The sequence below is a fragment of the Tenrec ecaudatus genome, chromosome 1 (assembly GCF_050624435.1).
Source record: "Tenrec ecaudatus isolate mTenEca1 chromosome 1, mTenEca1.hap1, whole genome shotgun sequence".
NCBI classification, from domain to species: Eukaryota; Metazoa; Chordata; class Mammalia; order Afrosoricida; family Tenrecidae; genus Tenrec; species Tenrec ecaudatus.
The window spans coordinates 1,264,520-1,289,029 of NC_134530.1; the positions used below are offsets into that span (position 1 = coordinate 1,264,520).

At 42.2% G+C, this 24,510-nt stretch overlaps 1 long non-coding RNA gene across 1 annotated transcript; it reads right to left on the reverse strand.

The window, feature by feature from the left end:
• Positions 1-17: 17 nt before the first annotated feature.
• Positions 18-22,540, reverse strand: LOC142442851 (uncharacterized). Its single transcript, XR_012783482.1, has 4 exons — positions 22,322-22,540; positions 19,799-21,221; positions 2,552-2,626; positions 18-593 (listed from the first exon to the last, which is right to left on the reverse strand). It is a non-coding gene; the product is annotated as an uncharacterized LOC142442851 (long non-coding RNA).
• Positions 22,541-24,510: the final 1,970 nt, after the last annotated feature.

The following is a 24,510-nucleotide window of genomic DNA, read 5'->3' on the forward strand; positions in this document are numbered from 1 at the left end:
CAAATATTTCTATACTATATGGATTCTATAACCTATATTATATATTATATATATATATATCCCTCAACTTTATTCTGACAAGTGGTGGCACATGCACTCAATACTAACACAAACACTGATAGCAAAGAAGAAAGTTTCACCACCTGCCTCTGTTAACATTGCAGCCAAAAACCCAAGGAGAAATTCTACTCTGTAACACAGTGAGTTGTCTAATTCAAGGTGGTCCCTCATATCCTTTAGAGAGAGACCCCACCCCACAAAATACCATAATAATCAATAGAGATTTATTACTGAGTTATCTGGCCAGAGGATTATTCTCATGAATTGTTTCCACTTTCGGATATATATGAAAAATCCATCCACACCTCCGTGAATCCAAAAGCCCATTCTATCAGCTCCCCCTGGATCATCAAACTTTCTCCATGTAGACCCTGGGGGATAAACACTCCGACTTTGATGGGAAAGCCAAGATCACCAGGAAAATTCAGAAAGTTCAGAATCTCATATCGTGACACACAGTTTCTGTTCTCATCCAGGGAGACATGATCTCCAGCACTGTTTTCCAGCTGCGTAGTCCTTATGAATGGGTGGAGCTAAAGAGAGAAATCATTAAGAAAGGAGATTACATTGGACATTAGATACAAAAACTTCAAGTGTGAACTAAAGTTATGTGTAATTGCTAAGCAGTTACACAGGTTTTCTCCATATGTGTCTATCTCCCTTTCTGAACAGGTATCATTTCAGGATGTTCACCGACTGTTCTGCATGTTCAGGAAGAGCACTCTAGCCTATCCCAGAGAAATGAAAACTTCAAGCCATAACAATTAAGCAAGTGTGTTTCACAACACTAGGTGTCAAGAGAATCAACTGCTACATCTGGTTTTCTTCTTCATACTTGCCAGACTATTTGGGGATATTTTTGTTCCTTCCGTAGTCAGGGTGAGTAAGTTGGAATCACCAACATTGAGGCTAGTAATCTAGAGAACATCAAATAATTTGTGCTACCTGTGCCTCAGGAGTAATTCCTATACCTTTCTCAGAAATTTCACTTCCGGTGACTCTATTAGGAATCAAGATTGCCAACCCCAGTCATTAGTTTTCACAGGGCTCCTGAGGTGATTCATCAAATGCAGGAAGAGACAAAGATTCCTTGTCAATAGACAGTTGAGCGTAGATATTTGGATTCCTTTCTGGAGGTTTAATTCCTTTGGTCTATATGCCTATTATGGTCCCTGTGTGCTGTGATGGTTAAGCATCAGGTTGCTATCCACATGGTCGGCAGTTTGAAACCACCAGCAGATCTGAGGGAGAAAGACTGGGTTTTCTTCTTCCTTAAACAGTTATAGTTTCATAAACCCATAGTAGGTCACTTGGGTCAGCATTGACACAATGGTAGTGAGTTTGTGATAGATCTATTATCATATTTGTTGGCTTCAATCCCATCCCCTATATGCGGATTATTGGATTAACAGGCTTTCTTGCACCCACCAGAAAAGAAACTCACTGGCAGCTAGTGATTCAAGTGCATCCTCAGGAAATTCAGTGTTGCGATTTCGATTCCGACTCATAGTGACACTAGAGCTCAGCATAGAATTGCCTCTATGAATTTTTGGGACTATGACTGGTTACAGAAGTCCAAAGCTCATCTTTCTCCATTACAGAATCTAGTGGTTTCTATTACTGATCTTGTAGTTAACAGGGAAACACATAGCCCACTATGCCTCAGGGGTCCTGTTCAGATTCATAGCAATGCTATCTAGGGTTTGTGTAGTTGCAAATCTGAATAAGGATATATGCCTTTGCATTCCATCTGTTGAGGTACTTGTGGTTTTCAGCAACCCAAGTTTTAATGTATATACCTCTTTACCATGATTTGAAATTAGGAAATATTAAGGGACTGGCCCCTTGCAGCTCTCTGTGAAAGTATTAGGGTTCAGCTACATTGTTACTTTTTTCCCCAACACTTCCCTTTATCCCCCCCCCCCCCAACAGTTTTGGAGGGTTGCCAAGGGCCTTTTTCTCAACACAGCCACAATTTGTTGCAGCCTCATGGGGCAAACAAAACCCTTGCAAATCCATGGGCAGTGATTGAGACTCAGCTATATTGTTGCTTTTGTTTCCCTCTCTACACTATATTCCAGCGGAGTCTCAACAGGTTTACTTTTTAATTTTTGGCTCCTCTTTGTCTCTTTTCTGTTCTCTCACACTCCACTACTGAATGCCAGACCACTACCCTTAGTCTAGAGCATGTATTACTGTGCCACACTCAGCTATGTGAGCTCCACTCTGTGTAGATATCCCGAGGTTTCGGAAAGCCCGGCTTGTCTCCACCAGAAAATACTCTGCCCAAATTCTTTCCACAGAATTCCTGTCTGTGTGCATGGGGGCCGAAGGCAGCTCCACCAACACAAGTCAACATTTAAGTTGCTGCAGAAATCTGCACAAAATCTCCACAACACCAAAGCAGGCAACCCACCAGCCTTCTGGGGCACTCCCCTGAGAGCGAAGCCATAGGAGGATAAAGTGGTAGGTTATTCCATAGTGAAATTACCTGTGGACGGTTCGAAGAAGCATTCCAGAGTGAATTATTGCTCTTCAACTCCCTGGAATATGGCACCTGGATCATCTAAAACAAAGGAATGCAAACAGACATCAGCCCCAACACCTACAACGAAAAAACAGAAGAAAAAAAAGGCTATGGCAGAAGATCTCCTGAACATAATGACATGCATAAAAGCAGCAGACATGGAGCTGCCACAGAAAGATATTTTCAGAATTCTGCTTGGATTTAGACAGGATATGAGGAAACAATACAGAAAAAGGATGGAATGATAGAGTAGATAAAGGTCATACACCAAAGGGAAATACAGGAGCTTAGGAAGGTGATAATAAAAACCAGTAGCGGAAACACGGGTCTTGAGAATTGACTAGAGGAAGCAGAGAACTGCATCAGTGACTTGGAGGACAGCCAATAAAACTTTTAAAAAATGCGAACAAACATCTAATAAGATCATCAGAGAAGCCGAAGAAAACTTAAGAGCTATGTATGATACTATGAAATAGAACAGCATTCAAATGATTGCCTTACCGGAGGAAGAGACAACAAATAAGTCAACTGCAACAATTGTGGGAGAATTAGTGGAGGAAAGCTTCCCCAGCTTAATGAATGAAAACATGGCAACCATTAGGGAGCTTGAAAGAACACCAGGTAGACTGAATCCAAAGAAGAAGTCACCAAGGCACATAATAGTTAAACTTTCCAAGTTTGAGGAAAAGGAGAAAATCATGAGAGCAGCTAGAGAAAAGTAGTCAATCATACATGAAGTTTCCCAAGAAAGGATATGCCCAACCTATCAGCAGAAAATATGAAGTAGAGCAGAGAGTTGAGTACCATATTCCAAAAATGGAAGGAAAACATTCAAACCCAAGAACACTCTTCCCAGCCCAATTATCAATCAAGACAGATGGAGCAGTAAGAGTATTCCCAGACAAGGAAAAACTCAAAGAATACATTAGAAGAAACCCAGACCTACAAAAGGTCCTTCCCGACCCAATAAAGACAGAACAAAAACACTCAACAAGCACAAATAAGAGACCGCCACATAGAACAACCTCACCCAGAGGGCAACAAAGAGAAAACAGTCCTCAAGATTGGACTGGCCTAAGGATGGAAAGAAGTCAAGAATGATACACACGTGCACATGCACAACACACTAAAAAGAAAGGAAAGTAAAATATCACCTAACACAAAAGGTGTAAGATGACATCACAGAGACATCAGATGGAGATAATGACGCTAAATATCAATGGCCTGAACTCAGGCATTAAAAGACTGAGACTAACAGACTGGCTTAGAAAACACAACCCATCAATCTGCTGCCTACAGAAGACACATCTCAAAGCTACAGACAAAAATAGGCTGAGAATCAAAGGCTGGAGAAAGCTATGTGAAGCAGACAACAATTGAAAAAAAGCATGGGTTGAAATCATAATCTCGGATAAAATTGACCTCAAAGTGAAATCCATAAAAAGATATAAGGAGGGACACTATATAATGCTCAAGGGAATGGTAGACAAAGAACCACTAAGCATTCTAAACATATATTCCCTGAATGAGAGACCCGCTGAATACGTCAACAAAACACTACAAAAGATCAAAAAAGAAATCACAGCCTCAACCATTATAGTGGGTGACTTCAATACACCAGTCTCTGAGAAAGATAGGTCACGGGAAATGGAACACAACAAGGAGGCTAGAGATATAAACACTGCAATGAGACAATTTGACCTTATAGATATTTATCTAGCTAGTCATCCAAATACCTAATAAATTGACATTGTTTTCAAGTGTACATGGCACATATTCGAAGATAGGCCAAATGCTGGGGCATAAGGGAAATCTACACAAAGTTAAGCACATTGATATCCTACAGATCTCTCTCTCTGACCACTGTGCCATAAGGCTTGTAATCAACACAATGAAGACGAAGACAACAAGAGCAAACAATTGGAGGATGAATAACTCTCCACTCTAAAAGAAGTGCGTACTGGCACAGGTCAGAAATGAAATTAGGGAACTTACAGAAACCAATGAGAATAAGCACACGACGTACCAAAACTTATGGGCCACAGCAAAGGCAGTTATTTGAGGAAGTTTCATAGCAATGCATGCACACCTGAGAATGTAAGAGAGTCATGATTGATAAGCTGGCACAAAATTTAAAACAACCAGAGCAGAGGCTGCAGGACAATCCTACTAATAGCAAAAGAAAAGAAGTTACAAAGATCAGGGTTGAGATTCAGGAGAGGGAAAAGAAGAAAATCATTGAAAAATTTAATACTGCTGACTGTTGATTCCTTGAAAGGATAAACAGAATTGACAGACTGCTGGCAAACGTAACCAAAGAAAGGAGAGAACACATTTCAATAGCAAGGATAAGGGAAGACGGAGGGTACATTACAACAGACCCTAATAAAATCAAAAGTATAATTACACAATACTATGAAGGATTGTACTCCAATGAATTAAAAAAAATGGAAGACATATGCAAACAGTTGTAAAAATAATCCTTTGCTAGACTATTCGATGGAAATCAAGAATATCAACAGAACCCACAGCAATAGAAGAAATAGACAAGGATATCAAGGGATTACTAAGAAAAATATCCCCTGGGCAAGAGTGCTTCAATAGTGAATTCTATCAATCTTTTAGGGAAGAATTAACACCAATCCTACACAAACTCAGCCAAAACATAGAAAACGATGGCAAAACCCCAAACTCCTTCTATGAAGCTAGTATAACTCTGATACCAACACCGGTCAAGGATCCCACAAGGATTGAGACCCACAGAGCAAAATCCCTAATGAACATCGATGCAAAAATCCTTAACAAAATAGTAGCCAACAGAATACAAAAGGATATAAAACAAATAATTCACCATGACCAAGTGGGATTCGAATCAGGGATGCAGAGATTGTCCAACATATAAAAGACAGTTAGTGTTATTCATCACATTGACATGAAAAGAACCACATGATAATAATGATAGATGCAGAAAAAATATTCGACAACATCCAACACCAGTTCCTGTTTAAGACACTTGAGAAGATAGAAATGGAAGGGATTTTCCTTAACACAATACAAGCTATATGTGAAAAGCCAATAGCCAACGTGGTAGTCAATGAAATAAAGACTAATACAATCCCACTGAAAAAGGGGACCAGACAAGGATGCTCCTTGTCCCTATTCTTATTTAATATCATGCTGGAGGTTTTTGATAACAGCATAAGGCAAAGAAAAGACATCAAAGATATTCGTCTGGTGAAATAAGAGTTGGAACTATCGTTATTTGCAGATGATATGATTTTATATATGGAAAATACAAAAAGATCCACAAGGAGAGTGCTAGAAACAATAGAGGAGTTTGGCAGAGTGGCAGGATACAAGATCAACAAAAAGAAGTCCATCAGAGAGTTATACATATCAGAAAGGACCACATAATAGCCACACACAAATTGAAATATCTGGGGACATACCTGACTAAAAGAAAAAAAAAGATCTACATGGGGAAAACTACAGAACGCTATCACAAGAAACCAAGAGCCAACTAACAAAATGGAAGAATATCCTATGCTTGTGGATTAGAAGACTCATTATAGTCAAGATGTAATTTCTACCAAAGTCGCTATGTTAGTTTAATGCAATCCCGATACAATTACACTCATCTTTCTTCAAAGACATGGAAAAACTAATTACCAATATCATCTGGAGAGGGAAGAAACCCAGAATTAGCAGAGAACTCCTCAAGAAGGACACCATGGGAGGGCTTGCTTTACCTGACTTGAGCCCATACTATGCGACCACAGTTGACAAAAACGCATGGTATTGGTACAATTTCAGATACTCACAACAATGGAAAAGAACTGAAAACCAAGAAATAAAATCATCAGCATACAGACAACTGATCTTTGATAAGGGCCCAAAAAAATCCGATGGGAAGGAGATGCCCTCTTTAGCAAGTGGTGCTGAAGAAAATGGATATTTACTGCAGAAAATGCAGCAAGGGCCTTATCTCACACCTTGCATACGAATAAACTCAAGGTTGATCACAGACCTTGACGTTAAACCCCAAACTATTAGGGCCATCAATGAGGGAATTAGGACCAACTTGAGAACTTTGGCACAGGGAATACATAGGCTATCAGATATAAGGAAGGACACAAATACAGAGGAGGTTCAAATTGACAAATGGGATATACTGAAGATAAAACACAGGTGTACATCAAAGGAATTCACCAAGAGAGTAGTAAGTGAGTCCGCCATGACACATCAGACAAAGGCCTTAATCCTAAAATCTACAACACTATGATAGCTTTGAAAAGAAAAAAAGTTAATTGCCCAATGAGGAGGTGGGCAATGGACCTGAACAGAAGTTTCACAGGGGCAGATACCTGAATGGCCAACAAACATATGAGAAAATGTTCCTGATCTTTAGCCATATAGAGAAATTAAAATTAAAACAATAATTAGCTACCACCTAACACCCTCAAAGGTAGCCCAATTCAAAAATCAGAGAGCAACAATTATTGGAGGGGTTGTTGGAAGATAGAAACTCTCATCCACTGATGGTGGACCTGTAAGTAGGTACAGCCACTATGGAAATCATCTGGTGACATCTAAAACAGATGGAGATCAAGTTAACATAGGACCCAGCAATCCCCCTACTGGGCATCTACCCAGAAGAGGAAAGAAACAGACCACGGCCAGACATCTGTGCTCCAATGTTCATTGTGGCACAGTTCATAATTGCAAGGATTTGGAAACAACCCAAATTTCCATCCACTGACATTGGATTAAAAAGCTGTGGGACATACATATAATGGAGTGCTGTGCATCGCTGAAAAGCAGTGATGAATGTATGAAGCATACATATCGCTTCATAGGAAGAACTGGAGGAAATCATGCTAAGTGAGCTACGTCAAGCACAAAAGGACAAGTACAACACGAGTCCACTGAGGTAAGCTTTAAAAAAAAATGCAAAACGGGCACAGGGAAAAGCTATTGTACACAAACATTCCTGGGGTGAGGACCAGGTAATATGTCAGGGACCAGATGAAATACAGGGATATACATGGTAGACAACTAAAATGGAGGTGGGGAAAGAAACAAATAATAAAAAGAAATAAGTAGTGGGGGGGGGCACATGGCACTAACCCACCCAAGGGGCGAGTATTGTTTATAACTCCACCGGGAAAGAGGTACCCAATTTCAACCCAGTTCTCCAAGATGTGAATGCTACATGGCAGTGTGGGGTAGGGAACCAGTGGAGAGGTCGGGTGGTGGGGGGAGAAGGCGCGGCTCCAATCCCAACTACTACGTGGACACCTGCTGCTCCACCCAGAAAAATTTATTTCAAATGATAGCATTGAATCTGCAGCTCTGGTTGAGGGCCCTATCTGATTGGAGAACACGGGAGCAGATGAAGGGGGAGGAGGAGACCGTGGAGTACATACTGGCCCACCACCGGTGAGGACGATGTTCCCAATTAGAGCAGCCAGTCCACAGAGAGGACCATATCGCCGGCCCCGCTATGAGATAAGACGCCCCTCACTGACCCATTGCCCTACAGGGAACAACACGTGAGACATAGTGTGGAAATTACACCCGATCTGATCCCACTACACTTAGGCAAAACACTAACGGGGTGCAACATTACTGCAAGGGAATGGAGCAGCGAGGTCTCCATGGAATGCTGAAGGTGGACTTTGCGGCCAGGGCATGGTGCCCCAACAGACTGGACTGGAAAACACTCCTAAAGGCCAACAAACAGTCTTTGAAGTAACTACATGCTTTTCTTCCTTATTGTGTTTTTTGTCTTTGGTTTATTGTATATTGTTGCTTGGTTTTGGTCTGTCTTGTTTTTGTGCATGTTATTATCTCCGCATGTCTGTCTAAATAAAATAGATTGGATGAAGAATCTGGAGGAGAAAATATCAGGACCGACAGTTCTGGGGGGACATGGGAGAGGGGGAGGTGGGACGAAAGGTGTTAACAAATCCAGGGACAAGGGAACAACAAGTGATCCAAATTGGTGGTGAGGAGGGTGTAGGAGGCCTGGTAGGGCATGATTGAGGGTAATGCACCCAAGAGCAATTGCTGAAACCCTGGTGAAGACTAATCATGATAATGGGCAGGAGGAAACTCAAAGGAAATACAGGAAAGATCTGGGAGGAAAAGGGCATATATAGAGCTCCAGAAAACGACATGGACAAATTCAAATATATTTCTATATGAGATGGGGTAATATATCTATGTGCATATATTTGTAGGTGTAGTATTAAGGTACAGATGGACATTGGGCCTCCACTCAAGTACCCTGTTTCCCCAAAAGTAAGACATCCCCCAAAAATAAGACCCACTTACAGTTTGGCCTCTTGCTGAAATATCAGGCATTCCCCAAAAATAAGACCTCCCTCAAAATAAGGTCCCCCGACTCTACCGTAACTCTGAACTCTGGACTCTAGTGGCGGACACCACTGCACAGGTCACTGTTGGACACAGCACAGTGGGAGTAGACAGGAAGTGTGAGTTCCCTTTAATAAAACAATAGACAATAAATGTGTATTGTATTCTTCTTCATGGAAAAATAAGACAAACCCTGAAAATAAGACCTATTACATCTTTGGGATCAAAAATTAATATGACACTGTCTTATTTTCAGTGAAACAGAGTATTCCCTCAGTGCAAGAATACTTTCTTCTATTAAATTGGCATTCTATGATGCTCACCTTCCCTACACAACCGCTGAAGACAAAGCAGGTGAATAAGCAAATATAGTGAAGAAAGCTGATGGCGCTGGCTTTGAAAAGAGATAGCGTCTGGTGTCTTAAAGGCTTTAAGGTAAACCAACGGCCATCTAGCCCAGAAGCAATGAAGGCCACATTGAAGAAGCACACCAGCCTGTGCAATCATGACATGTCAAAGGGATCAGGTAGCAGGCATCATCAGAACAAAAAATCTTACCATAGTGAATGAGGGTTGCAGGGAGTGCGGTGTGTAGACCGAAAGCCTATTTGTAGGACACTGGATATCCCATTACAGAAGAGTCTCATGTCGGAGATGAGCCAGTCAGGGTGTGATGTAGCAATGATGAAAAAGACAACTTTCTTCAAATTCCTAAATGGTACTCCCTCACCCCCCCCCCCCACTATCATGATCCCAATTCGACCTTGCAAGTCTGGCTAGACCAGAGGATGTACACTGGTACAGACAGGAACTGAAAACACAGGGAATCCAGGGTGGATGATCCCTTCTGGACCAGTGATGTGAGTTGTGATACTGGGAGGGTAGAGGGAGGGTGGGTTTGAAAGGGGGAACCAATTCCAAGGATCTACATGTGACCTCCTCCCTGGAGGATGTACAACAGAAAAGTGGGTTAAGGGGGATGTCAGACAGGGCAAGTTATGACAAAATAATAATTTATAAATTATCAAGGTTTCATGTGGGAGGGGGGAGCAGGAAGGAAGGGGGAAAATGAGGACCTGATGCCAGGGTCTTAATTGGAGAGCAAATGTTTTCAGAATGATGAGGGCAATGAATGTACAAATGTGTACACAATTGATGTACGCATGGATTGTGATAAGACTTGTATGTGCCCCTAATTAAATGATTCAAAAAAACAAAAAGATACCTACTGTGCATTAAAGATTGCACAGTTCTAATAGCTGTACTAATCATCATGCCTTGTCATTTCCTTAGGATTGGGACTGATTGTGTTAGTACGTGAAAATCATTCAAAAGTGTGCTAAGGATCGCATTATATTCTCTCATAATATGTGTGAGTGGGCGAACCTACACCTGTGGACCCAATCCGTTTTAGGAATTGGGTTGTCTGTTATGTCAATGAGCCTCCATCTGTAGGCCGTGTCCCAAGCCTGTCAATGCTCAGTGTTGTAAAGAGCAGCATAGACACAGATGCGCAAACGCAAATGTGGGGAAATGATCCCATGTGAGGATAGCCCAGGAATCAGGGAACAAACAGTGAAGAAGGACAAGGATGACCCCCCAGAGATGGCAGAGCATGTGCCTCCCTCTAGATTCTGTGCCCTGAATTCAGAGTCTAGCCTCTAGTGTGAGAAATAAACATCTATTTTTGAAAACCATCACTTTGTTGTATTTGCTACCCCAGCACTAAATAACTATGGCAATACCCATACACCACAGCACACAGTTAGATATAACAATTTTAAGTGGAAGATAAAATAATTAACTTAGTGAAGGGGTCATGGAATTAAATCTTCCATTAGCGTGTTTACACTTCAACCTATTCCAGACAGCTAGTTTGCAGGTTTGAGGATCTGAGATACAGAATTTCTAGAAGCCAGTTTGGGCTGGCCCAGAAGAAATAGCAGTCTTTAGCAGATTCCTTACTGTCCCAGTTTCAACCCAGTAAAATTATTCCCTGTTCTCTTCCACTTAAGTGGCCGGAGAAGCAAACTCAGGTAGGAAAGGTCCACTCTCCCAGCACCCGTGCCTGTGGCGTCCTATAGAGCTCCAGCAGTGCCCCAACTTACTCCAAGAACTCAGAAGGGTTTCCTGCAATGATAGCCATGTTCTTGGTGTGTGTCTGGCAGGTCTAATTAGGGATGGGGGGTCTCCATTTCTGACAGCCATCTGAGGACGTTCTCCAGAGTTCTGAAAACACTAGGTAAGGCATTGTAGAGCCTGAAACCCAGGGATATGTTGCGGAGGACGAGGGGACACCTGTTAATCTCCTCAATCGCAAAAAGAAATGTCAGAACATAACCATAATTTTGGAAGTTCAACCTGGAAATGGTCAAAAAATAAATACACTTTAGAAATTAAAGGGATACACTTCAACTCATAAACAGGATTCTGTTTGTTATGCTGCACAGATATGCTGTGTTTTTTCAAAATTGAAGCTTTGTGGCAAGTCTGCATTGATCAAGTCCAATAACAAGATTTTCCAAAAGTGTGTGCTCCCTTCTTGTCTCTGTGCCACGTTGTTGTAAGTCTCACCACAATCTAACCTGTTCCCGTTGGCATCACATTCTTAGTAGGCTACAGTCTAGCATCAACACAAATTGGTTATGCACTGGGAATCAAAAAGGAAAAACAAAATATTGTGCCTCGCTGTATTGAGGTGTTTTGATTATGAATCTGCAATATTTACAAGGCATGATAGTGCTAATTCAAGAGGAGTTTTTGAGAGGTTTTTGACTGAGATGTTATTGCACAGAAAATGATGTGCATCAGCAGGTTCACACCTAAAATCCCAGATTGGGAGAAGAGAGAAAGATTTCCTAAAGCGAGTTAATATTAAAAACACACGAGTTAATTGAGGAGAAGAGATTGCAAAGGAATTATTTAACTTGTACTTATTTTTACTTGTCAAACGATGATTTTTTTTTAATGGACTGAAAAAAAACAGTGCGTTAGGAACATGGGAAGTAGACAACTCGGTGAAGCAAATATTTGGGATCCACACAATGAAGTCAGGCAGGACAGGGAAGCCAACAGAGAAAGCTTGGAGGAAGAACAGCTTGAGGACACAATGGAATCATCAGGAGTTTTTGGTGAAGAAGTCCACAGTCAGTCAGCATTTGAACGAGCTCTACATAAACAACGCTTTGATTCTGATGGTATTCTCCCCCTGTGCAAACACCCTGTTTTTCTCACAGATGATCCCCCCATTCTTCACTTAAACTCTGTGCCCCCTAAGCTTCACAGCTAACCTTTCCAATTGCCAATATCAATCTGACTTCACACACATAGTTATTTACAAGAGCACGTTGCTCAAGACAGACTTTTTAAAAATTATAAACATTAATCATTTCTTTTTCTTATATTGCATTTAATGAAGATCCAGAGGGCAATTTTGGTTTAAGATTCAAAAGCAAAGATTATCTCAAGACAATACGTTGAGGGGTTCATCTCGCCTCCATGGCTCCAGAGAGTATCTGCAGAATTTTTGACAAGTACACTTCGGATACAGGACACAGCAGCTGGGGTCACAGGGGCACAGAGGGCAAATGAATATGTATCTGGGGCTCTCTCCTTCCAGCACTGCCCTCCTGCTGAGCAGCTGCCAGTCTTGTCTCCGTGGCTCAGGGAGCGGGCAATCTCATCAGTGTCCTGCACAGCTACAGCTTTTCCCTGCAGCAGGCGGACTTGTCCAGTCTCCACTTCTTCTCCCCGTTCACTAGGGACTCAGGGCTCTGCCTCAGGCTGGTGTGTTGTGGCTGGGATGCTCTCCCTGCTCTTTTGGTTTCTGCTTTGCCAGCTCCCTTCTCAAGAACCCACCATGACTATTTCTGACTGTATCGAATAGATTAAGCCCAGTGTCTACAGGGATGGAGATCTGGTGCTCGGGGGCTTTTCCCCTCTCTACACGCTGACACACAACTCAGAAGCACAGTGGAAATTCTTTGTGACCAGTCCAAGACAAAATGTGACATTTAACCTGTAAGTCTCTGAGTGTCTATGTGTGAATGGGGAACTTGAAAGCTACATTGAGATTATCCCCGAGCTGTGATTCATAAGTCTTCCCTCTCCTTGCTTGGATGACTTTGCGTCTGCTCTGGCTTCAGGTGGCCGTATTTGCTGCAGAATGAAATGCGGGGGGACCTGCACCACATTCTTGGTCCTGGGTAGGTTTCTAGCCTTTGTTGCAGCCACTGTCTCTACCTGTCCCCTGGCCAATGGCCCTCATTTTCATGGATTCCCCTCGTGACCAAACCTGATGTTCTCTTTTTACTCTAATCACCATTTTCTATCTTCTCCCCCCTTTTCCTTTCTGGTGTATTTTTCTTCAGAGTAGAAAAATTGATGTCCCTGTACAAAACCCAAACTTGCTGCTGTTCAAACAATTCTGACTTCTGAAGCCACGTGTGTTAGAGTAGAACCGACTCCTTGGGGTTTCCTTGGTTGCCCTTTCCACAGAAGTACATCAACAGGCAGTCCTGCCATGGCATTTCTTGGTCGATTCAAACCTTGAACTCTGCTTAGCCACCAAACACTAACCATGTGTGTCACTCAGGGACTTAACCTCCCACACCCATGACCCATATACTCTGTCCTATTCCTGACTTGGGATGTGGGAGGTATTAGTCTCTGGAATTAAAAATATTAAAATATGGGCTGGAGTTTAGTGCTAAAGGAAAGTCATTAAAACACAGATTTCAAATTAGGGGGAAGCCATCAAGTTGTCCCCCCAGGGCGATCACTGGGCCTGTCTCCGCAGTAAGGTCTTCATGTCCTTTGTAGAGGTGCCAGAAAGAATCAACGGACAAGGACTGAAGAGCACTGGTCGGCAGGTTTCTCTGTGTGAGTCAGACTGCTTTTCTCCACTAGGCCAGGGACAGATTTCCTGACAAGCAGGGCAAGCCTAGGCTTTCTTATGCTTACTCACTAATCTGTAGTGAACAAATTCATGAAAGTTTGCCCGCATGTGAAAATCCAAGTGTCAGTGTGCCCTATAGATTAGGAAGGAAACATAAGAAAGCCTGTTTTCTGCTTCCTCGGCAATGTCTCCCACCAGGGTTGGTAAACTTGATGAGACTTTGAATCTGTAGCAGGATTTTGTGCGACTGGGAAGAAAACAGATGCCAACTAAATGTAGAAGCAGGATCTGTGCTGTGGTGAAATGCTTTCTTGCTTATTGTGTAATCAGCACGGCCTAAGACTACCCTTTGTCTTTAGGTGACATTTCCCTGCTTCTGGTGATCTGTCCCATAAAATTATGAAGCACACTGTATCAGAAGTGTACTTTTCAAAAATTCTGAGAATACCTCTGGAGCCTTGGAGGTGGGTTGAACCCCTCAAACTATTGCCTTGAGATAATCTTTACCTTTAAATCTTAAACCAAAACTGTCCTTGGAATCATCATTGAATGAATTAATGTTAAAAATGGTTAATCTTTATAAGTAAATAGAGTCTGTCATGAGCAAAGTGGTTTGTAAAGAACTTTGTATGTGAAATCATATTGATAATGGCAACTCCAAAGGTTAGTTGAGAAGCTTCGGGGGCACTGAGTTGAAGTCAAGAACGGTGACCGGTATTGAGGACAGTGTTTGTACAAGTGGAAGAATATCCTCAGAATCACAGCATCGATCACGGACAGCTTGTTCAAATGTGGACATGTTGACCAAAGAAATGCTGATGAATCCATTGTATCCTGAAGCTGTTCTTCCTCCAAGCTTTCTTGTTGCCTCCCTGTCCTGCCTGGCTTCATTGTGTGGATCACGAATATTTGCTTCGTCGAGCTTTTTGACTTTCCATGTTCCTAACACACTGTTGGTTGGGTCAAATCCAAAAATCCATGTTTCACGTGTAAACACAATACAAGCGAAATACTTCCTTTGTCACCCCTTCTTCCCAATGAACTCTTGTGTTTCTAATATTAGGTCATTTTAGGAAATCTGCCTCTCTTCTCCCAGTCTGGGATTTTAGGTCTTAACCTGCTGATGTGTTAGGAACACCATGCACATATGCTGAGTTCCCAAACCTAGAAACATAACATTTTGTGTGCACTAACATCAAAGTCAAAACATCTCAATATTTCCTCTTGGTTTGGGACAATCATGCCTTGTCTTAATCAAATCACCTCAGTACAGCGAATCACCACATTTATTTTTCCTTGTATTTCCCAGGGTATCACCAATTTGTGTTGATGCTAGACTTGCCTACTGAGAATGCAATGCCACTAGGCATAGGCTAGAACATGTTAAGACTTACAACACTGTGGCACAGAGACACATAAAGAGCAGACACTACTGGAAAACTTTGTTGCTGGGCCTGGTCAACGCAGACTTGCTATAAACATTCAATTTCGAAAAATTACAGAATGTCTGTGTAGCATAATAAATAGAAGCCTATATAGGAGTTGAAGTTTATCCCTTTTATTTCTAAAGGGCATTTTTTTCCTTTGACCTTGTCCAGGTTGAACTTGAAAAATTAGAGTTATGCCCTGACATTCCTTTTTGCCTTTGAGGAGATTAACAGGAGTTAACAGAAGCCAACAATTATAATAGATCTATCTCAAACTCACTACCATTGAGTCATGGCTGACTCAAGTGGGTTTATGAAACTCTATGGGTTTATGAAACTGTAACTGTTCATGGAAGTAGAGAGCCCAGTCTTTTTCCCTCAGAGCTGCTGGTGGTTTTGAACTACCAACCATGAGGATAGCAGCCTGATGCTTAACCGTCACAGCACATGGGCACCATAATAGACATATAGACCAAAGGAAATAAAACTCCAGAAAGGAATCCATACATCTATGTTCAACTGTCTATTGACTATGAGTCTTTTTCTCTCCCTGCATCAGATGATACTCTTCAGGAGCCCTAGGAAAAACAATGATTGGGTTTGATGATCTTGATTCCTAATGCAGTCACCAGAAGTTAAATTTTCTGGAAAGGTCTAGAAATTACTCCTGAGGCACAGGTAACACAAACTACTTGATTTTCTGCAGAATACTAGCTGAATGGTGGTGATTCCAACTTACTCATTCTCACTATGGAAGAAAAAGAAACAAACAAATAGTCTGGGAAGTATGAACAAGAAAACCAGATGTAGCAATTCATTCTCTTAACACACAGTGCTATTGTGAATCAGAATTGCTTAATTGTTATGGTTTGAAGTTTTTATTTATCTGGGGAAGGGTAGAATCCTCTTCCTTGAACACGCGGGAAAGTCAGTTAACATCCTGAAATGATACCTGTTCAGAAAGGGGCATAGACACACGGATGAAGAAAATCTGTGTCACAGGTTGGCAACTACATATGCCTTTAATTCACACCTGCGTTTTTGTCTCTAATGTCCATGTTCATCTGCTTTCTTAATGATTTGTCTCCTTTAGCTCCACCCGTTCATAGCGAACGCTCAGCTAGTATACAGTGCTGGAGAACATGTCTCCCTGAATGAGAACAGAAACTGTGTGTCACGAAATGAGATTCTGAACTTTCTGAATTTTCCTCGTGATCTTGGCCTTCCCATGAATGTCGGAGAGTTCATCTCCGAGTCTGCATGGGCAAGGTTTGATGATCCAGGAGCTGATAGAATGGCCATTAAGATTCACCAAGGTTTGGATGACTTCTTCATATGTGTCCCAAAGCAGAAACAATTCATGAGAATAATTCTCTGGCCACTTAACTCATTACAAAATCCATATTGTTTCATATGGTCTATTTTTTTGTCTGCTGTCAAAGGGCTATAAGGGACCACCGTGAAGTAAGGCAACCCCATGAGTTAATGTGTAAACTTTTCCCCTATGCTTTCTAGGCTGTCATGTTAACAGAGGCAGGTGGTCAAACTTTCTTCCTTGCTATGAGTGGTTGTGTTTGTATTGAGTGCATGTTCCACAACTTGTCATAATAAAACCATATATATTTATTCTATTAAATATCATGAATATATATATTCTGTATAATATATAGGATCTATGATACAAATAATATAGAAATGTTCTGTACATCACACTAATATAGTGATACTAATGATTCAGCAATATGAGCTGATTTAAAAATGCAATTTACCTAGTGCTTAGATAAATTGAGAAAATACTTATCACTTTGGGTTGAGTTTATTGTTTGACAATCATGACGTCCAACCCCAATTATAGAAAACAAACCTCAAACTAATTTTTGTCCAGTTTGTTCTCAGTCATGTACCTTCTTCTGAATCCCATAGAGGTTCCGTTTTTCTGATTTTTATGGAAGTAGATGTGCTGCTTTCTGTGGTGATTCGAGGTGGCTTCAGGCAGCCAACCTTTCAGTTAGTAGTTGACTAAAAATACTTTGTGTCTCCATGGTCTTGTTGTTGACAGGTGCCATGGAGTCGGTTCCAACCCATAGCAACCACGTGTACAATAGAAGGAAACATTGCTCTCCAAGTCCTGCTTCATCCTGAGAATTATTTCTATGTTTGAGCCCATGGTTTCAGGTCCTTATGTGGACCTAACTAGTGCAGACTATATTCTGGTGACCTTGACTTATGATAGCATGCATACAAAAATCAAACCAAACATCCTCATTTCCTTTTTTCTTATAAAAGTCAATTGTATTCTATGTAACTTGCATCCTAAGGATGGATCATGATTTTGCTTGACCACACTGTGGACACCCAGCAGGGTCAAAGTTTGCAGAGTGTCACAAAACTAACTTTTTATATAAGGCTAGTGGTGCAACACTTGAAGTCCTGGATGCTATGAAGGAAGAGGATTTCTACTTCTCGGTGGTTGTGATCGATAACGTTATGAAAAGAAGCAGGCATGTCGGATATAGTGCCAGAAGGCACTCACTATTCATAGGCCAGAAGATACTTAAAATGTAAGTGAAGATGTGCTGTCTTCTAGAGCAGAGTTGATTATAATGGCCTAAATGGAGTACAGCTTTCACCGTCCTCACTTGCTCATGGTGCATGACTCAAAAGAAGAAGAGTTGCACGTGTCCTCAAACTTAATGAAGAACACAGTATTGGTGTTGCAGCACTAGCGAGCTGAAATGAACGGGTATTGGCAATTTCAAATGAGAAAATCATATCGTCTATGGTGCTGGGAATGACAAATTCAAGAGGGATATTTCACATTTACTGTCAAAAGGAAATTCAAGTAAGACTTGTTTTAAAGTACAGTGCTTTGTTTGATAGGATAACATCTATACCTATTCAAGAAAGTCCACTAATACAACCAATTTTCAATTGTATATTCAACAACTAAAGATAGTGATGAGGAATTGAAGAATTCTACCAACCGCTGCAGATTAATATTGAAAAATTATGCAAACAAGTGCATTGATAATTATTAGCAATTGGAAAGAAAAAATTACAAACAAAGAGGAAGGCTCTTACTTAGTGCGGCACTGTGCTTGATTAATATAGCTTTGGTTATACAAAGGATACTGGAGAGCAAATGATAGTATTTTCCAAGACCGAGACTTCTTTGCTGCAAGAATCTTTTTTTCTAAAATGTAAATGTTATCTGTCAGATAGAATTTGCAATTTCCAGATATAATACAGAGGAATTAAGTTGACTGTACCTATATTATTGAAAAGGTCTGAGCCATCAACCTAAACAAGGTCAAAAGCTGGTGTTCAACGGACAATGAATGGTTATACGCCAAGTTCAGGTTGAAACATAAGGTTTTCAGAAGTCTATGGCAGGCACAATATGACCTTGAGTATATCCTATATGGATTAGACAAGCTATGGAATGGTAACAAGAGCATCATCTATGGAGAAAACAAAAGATCACTAATAGGACAAGGAAGAAAAAAAGATCAAAGTGGATGTCAAAAAGTCTCTGAAACTTGCTACGGATCATAGAATAGCTAAAGCAAATGGAGAAATTGATGAAGCAAAAGAACTGAACAGAAAGTTTCTAGGAGCGGCTCAAGAAGAAAACATATTCTATTGAAATGTACCCAGACCTGGAGTTAGAATGCCACAAGGGAAGAACACGCTCAGCATATAAAAAGCTGAAAAAAATGAAAGGAAAAAATTGTCATCACAAGTTGCAATATTGAGCAACTATTGAATGATACCGGGAGCAACAGAGAGTCACTGCACCAGAAAGAACTACTTGGCATACAACGATTTCAGAGGTAGCATGTGATCAAGAACTAATGTTACTATTGAAGGATATCTAAGATTCATTAGAGGCACTAGCAAAGAACAAGATCCAGGAATTGACAGGATGCCATGTGAAATGCTTTCATACGCTGGTGAAGGCCCCCGATAAGACGGATTGCCACAGGGCTGCCACAATGGAGTCAATCACAGGAACAATTGTGAGGGTGGCACGGGACCAACAGTTTTTCCCCTTTGGGTACATCAGGTTTCTGTGAGTCTGAATCTACTGGACAGAACATAACAACAACTAGGGCATCATATTTCAAAGTTAACACCTTTTGAAAATCATTCAATTAGGGTCTGATTGTAGGCTCTGATTATTACAAAATGGTCTAATGGATTCTTAGAGCTCTCTTGTTAAAAATAGAAGCCTAGGTAGGATACCATCCATTACAACAAATTTATCGGTGAGGAAATGTTCCCAAAATGCCTAGAAGATTTAACACATCACTCATCTGGAAGAACATGTTCTGTGTAGTGTTATGAATATTTAAATTAGCTTCACAGTCATTCTTACATCAGTTAAAATCGGTGTTCCTTTGTAGTTGCGAGTTTCTAGATTCATTAAATAGTCTCAGCAAGAACACAACTGATCCAAATTTTTGCTAACAGTGGAAATTGTGTCAATGACAAATTAAATCTACTCACCTCATATGTTCATCTTCTTGAGCCAGAAAAACTCAAACTCGCTGATACTGAGTCCATTCCAGCTCATAATGACCCCATAAGACAGAGAAGAACTGTGCATGTGGGATTTCTGAAACTGTAATTCTTTACAGGAGTAAAACTCCTCTTCTTTCTCCCTTGGAGCCTCTGGCAGTTCCGAACTGCTGACCTTGCTGTTAGCAGGCCAGTGTGTAACCCACTATGTCCCCAGGGATCTTAATTTTATATCCCAGAGCACTTCATTCTATAATCTAATCTGATACTACAAGGAGTACACATTTAGAAATGTTAACACCAGTCCTAGGCACAGATAGGCTGAGAGGACAAGGACCGGAACAGATACAATATTTCTTGGGAACTTTACAGTCTCTACCCTGCAGGTGATGGGAGGGGGCGGTATCTTTTTCCAGACTTCATACATAATCCAGTGGCACTCACTCTCCTGCCTTCTTCCTTTAATGAAGACATGATGGTGACAAGACCACAGGACAACCAGTGTCTTCCCCTAATGACCTCTCCCTTTCTGTACCCCATCAGAGCATGTGATAGGGGCATCTCTAATTTTAAAACTGCACAGGAAAAAAAGTTGCCTAGGGATAGCCAAGGAGAGGTTTAAAGTGAAGGGGCAAGATGGATCTGGGGGCCCTGAGGCTCAGCCTCTGCAGTTTGAGTTTCTCCAATCTTCAGCTCTAGAGAGAATCTGTTATTCAACTCAGAGTCCCAATGCCCAGGATGGAATGTGAAGGCACCATAGTACCACCTCCATGAGTCAAATTATGAAAGGTAACCCCAGGTATGCAAGGCATGAGGTTCCCAATGTTATTTGGCAAATTTTCCACTGTTCGGAGGGGGAGGGGGATATTATTCAACCTACCTTCTGGCAATTAAAAAAACTTGGATACTATAGCATATAATCCAGAATAAAGTGTAACTCTACCAATTGAAGCACTCCCAAGTGGGCAGTGCTGCCCACTGAGGGAAACACTGGTATAGATGGAGGTCCTGGAAAGAGTGGACCAGGGCCTTCAGATGCCTATCAGGATGTAGTCTTTGGGCTCTGCTACCACTGTTCCCTCACACAAGAGACAGAGCACAGAGCTGGGCATCGACAAATTTATAAACACCCCCCCCACACACTTTTCCCAAGAACTAGCCCTTTCTCTTTGTGAGTTGCCATTTTCAAGGTCATGTCTCAAAATCAAATTATATGTTCTTTGTCAGTCCTACAAGCTAATTAAGAAGGTAGGCAGTGGACGTAAGGCCACTAGGCAGTCTGAAGGCAGATGAAGTGTGATCCACACAGTCTTTGAAATTCTCACTCCTGATCACATGGATAAGCAACGTTTCCATTATCAGTCTCCAGCTGCCTAGACTGGATCTGTCCTCTCCGTGGTGTGCCTGGACCCTGGAGTGAGAGAAGGATGAGGAGAGAGCGGTGTTGAGTAAACAGAGTGACTGGTACTTCGTGAGCCCTCTTGAGATTGTTTAGCCCTGTCACAATTTACGTCAGACAAAATCCAATTGGCCATAAAGTTTCTGGCAAATCAGCATGAAAGTTCTGCCTGAGGGGGGTCGACTCAACCTCTAAAAGGACTTTGTTTATTCAGAGTTGCTGAGAAATTAAAATGCAGGAAACCCTGGGGGAGATTACCTTACTAAATGGGGGTGCTTACACCGGGGCATGCAAAGCATTGCTTGTTCCAGGAAGGGGGTGAGGGCTGAGGCAGCAGGAAAGTTTCCAAGAAAGGTGGCTTTCTGGGGTTCCGTGGTATACAAGGAGTGAGCCTTGCCAAAGAGCCCTGGTGGTATATTAGTTAAGCATCGAGTTGCTATCCGAAAGGTCAGCAGTTCGAAACCAGCAGCAGCTCTGCTGCTGAAATACAGGGTTTTCTATTCCTACAAAGAGTTACAGTCTTGGAAACCCACAGGACCAGTTCTAAGCCGTCCTATAAGGTCCCTCTGAGAAGCATCGACTCAGTGACAGTGAGTTTGAGTGAGACCTGCCAGAAACCCCTGTAACTCAGCTCAAGGGGAGGGGGCTGGAGGCATTCGCGCTGCCTCTGCTGTGCAGTGGTGCCCTGCATGGTGGGGGTGGGGGGGAAGGTTATTTTTCAGGTGGCCCACCCCAACGGCTCACCTGGAGGGCCTGCTTAACTTGAGGGCCATGTACAGAGTGTTAGCTCGTACTGCTTTACAACCAGAGAATTCCTTCATTGTGCTGAAATGTTCGGTTTACCTGAACATTTTCCTAATGAAATTGGGATGAATGGGAAAATAAATTTACATGATACTTCTAACCGATGGTTCTTCCTTCCTGCTTCTTGAAGACCTATAACCATGGCAGATGAGGGGAGGCATCCCCACCATACTCTTACTTTTTGCAAGTCCGGCCATATTGCAACAGCATCCTGCCCTGGAGAAGCACAGTGGGGCAAGGGCTGCCCTGAGAAAGGGGACTGGGGATTCAGGGGACAGGCCCCCCACGCCCACGAAGCCCAGACTCACCAGTCCTCACAGGTTCCCAGGGGCGTGGACACTAAACTTCTGCAAACCACACAGTCGTTTAGCAGCTGACATATCTGACCTGGAAACGCACCGAGCACCGGCGTGAAGGCCGCGGGACCCAGCTCTGAGACAGGAAGCGCCCTGGGAAAGCAAAGAGGTTGAGACTGAGCTCCACAGCAGGGGCGGAACCCTTCTTCGCCAGCCGTGCTCCAGCGCAGCGGCTCTCCCGGAAGTGAGCGAGGCCGGACTAATATGGAAGGGACTGGAAGTGGGAGAAGGAAGGGACGAAACAGGGCACCAGTACAAGCGCACACTTCCGCTTCCGGTTGCCCTGCCATGCGCAGTGTGTTGTCGGGGGGTATTTATGTCCGGACCCAGAGTGATTACTTACTGGATGTTCACTATTATAATGGTTTTTATGTTGTTAAAACAATTCTAACGTATGAGACATTGTGTTGTAAGGTGGGCTTTAAGCGGCCCGCATTGCCTGGCCAATGTTAACAGATTACAGAAGGCAAATGAACTCCAAAGATTCTAATTTTTATTTTCACATGGACAGGAAAGGAGAACAGGGGATCCTGACTTTCCTCCAAAAGCTGGACTCTCCATCTTTGCCACACGGGATATTTCCTGCATATACACACACACAGGCTGAGTGAAACAGTTTCTCAGACAGACACAAATCTGGGGCCAAGCACTCTCAAACTCACTGCTATAGCCTCAATCACACCATGTAGATGACATTAAAAGGAATAATATTGAAAAATAATAAAAAGAAACTATATATTGAAGAATAGTAGGAATTAATTATAGTGTCATGAACCTGGGAACATGAGAGTAAGATCTAAAATTAATCATCAGCAGGGGCTTTCCTATAAGGAGAGGAGGAGGGAGCAGGTAACCTAGCTGCCAGCTTTCTTTGATAGGAGGGGGAAATGGACAAGTCAACCAGCAACTAACAAAAGTGGAGTTTGTTTTGCTCCTCTGCCTCACCTCTCCAGACTGAAAAGTGGCCACAGGTCCTGGAGTACCAGGGGGGTGCTCTGTGTTGAGTGCTCCTGGCCCCTCTTTATTTCTCCCCATCACCATCTCTGGTGACATAGGCCAGGCATTTAACTTTACGCACAACAGGCATTGCTCCAAGGTGAGAACAAGAGGGCTGCTTGTCAATCTTCCAACTCTGCTTGGGTTCTCCTCATGCAGAGCAAGCGTTTAGTACAGGGGTGTAGTATGGAGAGCAAACATAAGAGGCCAGAAGGGAATCAAACTGGATATAATGACCTATATGGGTACCTGGAGCTGAGCTCAGAGAGGATCCTCTGAGGAACCCAGTAGAACAGTGCTAAGAATTGTGTACCCACAATAAAAAAAGGAAAGCATGCTGGCCTATAGGACTACTTTCCCCCAGTGGGGCCAAAAGGTTGTACATGGTCACCATCAAGGAAAGGCGAGAGGTCTGTCCTAATTAGACTCAAGATTGATTTCAAAGGAGAGACATTGATTTTCTCTGGCCCCAGGAGGGGGCCTGGGTGGTATTGGAACTGGCAGATCTGTTTTCATCTGGGTGAGTCTTTCTGCTAATGACAAGGGTTCACTCCATGTCTCCTGGAACAGAAAAGGGACGTCACAGTGGAAACACTAGTGGCAGCCCATGAAGTCTGCAGTTTCTCAGTTGTGACAAAGGTACCTTGTGATGCAAAGTGATGAGAGAGGGAGAGCTGCTGAGGGATGTTGGAGTCTCCTGTGGCTCAGGAGCCCAGGGCCACATAGTGTGACTTCATTGCGATGGGGTTTCTATGTAAAATATTGACCTCATGAGTTGAAATCAATGTGCCAACTGCTTTCTTCTGGAGGCTCTATGGGATTGCCACCCCCAGCGCTGATGGCATTGTGGGGTAGTGTTGGAACAGCTGATGACGATGCTGACACCAGAAATCTACCATCTGCTAAAGGAAGAAAATAAAGATTTCTCTTCCCTTAAAGAATTACAGTTTAATGAAAAGAATAATTTATGATTTATCAAAGATTCACGAGGGAGAGCAGGTGGAGAGGGGGGGAAATGAGCTCATACCAAGGGCTCAAGTAGAAAGTAAACATTTTGAAAATGATAATGACACCATATGTAAAAATGTGCTTGACACAATGAATGTATGTATGGATTGTGATAAGACCTGTGATAGCCCCCAACA